Source organism: Schistosoma mansoni, chromosome 6 (assembly GCF_000237925.1).
Source record: "Schistosoma mansoni strain Puerto Rico chromosome 6, complete genome".
Classification (NCBI taxonomy): domain Eukaryota; kingdom Metazoa; phylum Platyhelminthes; class Trematoda; order Strigeidida; family Schistosomatidae; genus Schistosoma; species Schistosoma mansoni.
Genome location: NC_031500.1, coordinates 893,628 through 897,509, shown reverse-complemented (window position 1 = coordinate 897,509; position 3,882 = coordinate 893,628). Strand labels below are relative to the sequence as shown.

At 36.6% G+C, this 3,882-nt stretch overlaps 1 non-coding gene across 1 annotated transcript; it reads right to left on the bottom strand.

Annotated features, from left to right (window-relative positions):
- Window positions 1-3,815: 3,815 nt before the first annotated feature.
- Smp_tRNA_01691_Pseudo_TTG.1.1 lies at window positions 3,816-3,882 on the bottom strand. Its single transcript has one exon. It is a non-coding gene (tRNA).

Here is a 3,882-nt window from a genome sequence, read left to right as displayed (position 1 = left end):
TGTGGATCGGACCTTTAGGTCGAATACTCAGTGTGTGTGTTGAAGAGAAACGGAAAAAAGGAAAATCAAAGAAAACACTGCATCGGGAATTGGGAACAAATATGAGAAAGATGAATAGCAACTAGGGAACAACTGGGAAGAATTGAGGAGGACAGAGTTTGGATGGAGAATGGTGGTGGTCGGGCCTATGCCCCTCCATGAGAAGTAAGTAAGATTGTAATCAGGGTAGTTTATTGTTTCATTTGAAAGAAAATGTTTAATGGGTTTTCTTTTTCAATATTCAATGTTTTTGTTTTACCATAGTTATACATAGAATTTGAATGAAAACAATAATAGTCTTTATTGTCATGGTAATTAACTAATGGTAGTTGAATATTATAGTAGAAATATAATTTATGGATAGTCTTTTAATAATTTTATAATCTCAATAGTTAAGATCATGAATCAATTGAAGTTAGACTGCGATGGAAAACCTGGAAGCTGTAAACACTCTTTTCATCCTAGTATAGAACTTCTCAGCAATGGATATGTATGACCTCACAACTAAGAACCGAGTCCAGGATCTTCAGACTCATGGACAGAAGCTTAGTCTTTAGACCACTGGGTCGACATCCAATAGCGCACAAGTTCGAAAATCTCCGATTCGGTCCTTAGTGATGGGTTTGTGGATGCGCATTGTTGAATATTCTCATGTTAGAATGAAACAGCTGTACAAGGCTTCCTGGTTCGTGATATTTATTTAACTTAAATTGGCAAGTTATCTCAGTAAGATTTACAAATGGTTTGTATTCTTTCCTCTTCACCTTCAATTGTCTTGATGTTTCGGCTACATATACAATATTATTGTCGGTACACATGATCTCGTTGTTCATGTCTTGAAACTATAACCTTGTGATCCCTTATATATATTCAATAGTTTTTGATTATTTCTTTGTAAGAGCACAAACCATTCCAGCGGAAGAAGAAATCAGGAAGAGGCGCTGGAAGTGGATAGGACACACATTGAGGAAATCACCCAACAGCGTCACAAGACAAGTCCTCACATGAAATCCTGAAGGTTAAAGGAGAAGAGGAAGACCAAAGAACACATTACACCGAGAAATGGAGACAGACATGAGAAGAATGAAAAACAACTGGATAGAACTAGAAAAGAAGGCCCAAGACAGAGTGGGTTGGAGAATGCTGGTCGGTGGCCTATGCTCCATTGGGAGTAACAGGCGTAAGTAAGTAAGTAAAGTAAAGAGCACAAACCTAAGGAATAGTTTGAGTTAACTTTTAATTCAGGATATACTGGTATTTCGCACAAGGTTTTGAGGGGACTGTACAGTTTTAACCAGACCACTGTTGAGAATTAGGAAGCACCAGACAACTATTTCATTCTAGACTACACAGACTACTCAACAATGATCATCTACAACCCCATTGTAGAGAATCAAACATAGAACTTTCGATCTCACGCATCACTGGATCCTGCCTCAGTAGTCTAAAGGCCAAACTTCTACATTTCAGAGCGAATTTCATGGGTTCGATCCCAGGGGTTCGTAATCGTCGATTCTCACTTCCGAAGAGTTCCATATTAGAATGAAACAACTCCCTAGCGCTTCCAGGCTTTCAATAACGTTCTACTGAAAATCAGTTCATGATTTAAACTACGAAAAAAAATAATTTTCTTTAATCTTTCAAAAATAAACTTTTGGGCAATCTTAACAAAGGGGGACACATACGCACACACACACACATCTAATGTGTACTTATAAAGCAAAAAGACAAAAAAAACAAAATCAGGACATAACCATCGATCAATAATTGTTAATTACTTTCTACTCATTAATGTTTTCTTTTTTTTTTGTTGTTTTTTTTGTTTTACTCTCTTAGCAACGACCTGAGTTCGATTCAAAAACAATAATAATAAACGATCCTAATGTAAACATATATTGGTTACTAGGGTGTGTGTTTTTTACTTTATTGTCATTGATGTTCATTGAATTTCGATAATTTTTGAAATGAAGTATGAATAGGTCACTCTTTGAAAAGAAAAAAAACCAATCCCAAACACGATTCTCTCCCTCCCTCCCTCTCTCTCTCACTCTCTCTCTCTCTCTCTAGGTTACTTGAGGTGAAACCAACAAAGAAATAAACGTTCAATTCATACACTGTAGTATATACAATGTTTATCATTATGACAGGGATGTTGATAATGATTGTAAGCAGAGGGAATAGGGAGTTGTCTAAAGTCAATTATACATTTCTTTTTTTTTGTAACATGGTAAAGAAATCTATTTTTCTCTTTTTTTGTTCTAGTTTCAATTGCTTAACTACTTGTTTTTGTTAATATCACCAAAGGGAAATTTGGCTGGCGGGGGGTGGAACCTTATAAATACACGCACACACACACACACACGGAAGCATTATTCTGACGGAAAAAATGATTGAACATTGAATGATCTACTAGTTAAACGCTTACCAAGAGACCTCTACATTCTGAACTCGATCTTTGGTAACGATGGTGAATTCAGACTACTGACGAGTTTCAGATTCGGATGAAATAGCTGTTTAGTAATCCCTGGTTTTCAACGGTTGTCTAACTAAGATCAATTTATAATGTTAACTTTAAAAATTCATCAAACATTGAATGGTTTAATACTAAAGCAAATGCAGTGAGTTCCAAAAGCCTTCGGTTCGATCCTTAGCGCGATAGTTATCCAGTAATCCCTGATTTTCAGTGGTTAATTAATCGTTGACACTTGCCATCTACAATTTACAATGGTCTATGTGATGAAGACGACTAACAGACTTTTAGAAATTATGAAGTACTGGATATGTGTTGAAGAGCTCGTTAGTAATGTATTTTTATGTAAGATTCACATTAGAACTGCTGTCCTCATAGAGAACATGATATCGTTTAAATTACTGAATTAGTTTCAAATCAATCGTATTTAAAAACTTCTTTATTTAGTCGGATATTGTTCCTCAATCACAATTGATTGATCAGTGGGTGGTGATCAATGTCATGTGTGTCAAGTCCTTCTTAGTGCAGATCGAATGCGGCCCAGTGGTAACGTCTCTGACTGTGAAGCTGGGTGACACGGGGTCGAATCCGTTAGGGAGAACCAATTCCCTCAAGATTATTTATTTATTTAAACACATAAATATTGGTACAAAGGGACACCAGATATATATGCGCAGCATAAATCTCATTTGATTTGTGTGAGGGGTGTGATACTGCCCAGGTGCCCAAACTGAAGATTACAGGTACACCTTGCTGACGAGTGCCAAGTAGCACGAAACCCGGGTCCAGGGTTTCTTGTTGACCATCTACAACCACCATCTTATTGTTCATCAATCATTTAGTTTTGTTAATCAAACCAGTTTCATATTTTCGTACATGAATGCATTCGATTGTTCATTGATACCTTATGGGATTTGATGAAGTCAAAAGGTACTCGCTGGAGAATATAGGAATATTGGTTGAATTAATTCATGTCTTGTATATATTATTCTAGCATGAAGATCATTGCATTCAAAGGTTAACATTCATTGGATAGAGCTTTGATGAACATGTTGTCCAATACTTCTGGAGGTTTACTAATATTCTTTATTAAACGTCAATCTGTGGACAACTGGATGCTATTTTCCTAGTCTAAAATTATATTGTTCATGATGAGGAATTTAAGTCTTGAGTTACTGAATCTCTTGTGTTATCATGTAAAATCATATTTCTAAAGATGGATAGTGGCTAGCAGTGGAATCCAGGATGCGTGTTTCGTCCCATTCGGGACTCGTCAGATGGATGTACCTGCATCTCAGAGTTGGTGTTCACTCTGGGACTTGAACCCAGTACCTTTTGCTTCAAACGCCATCGTGTTATCCACTCAGCTACTG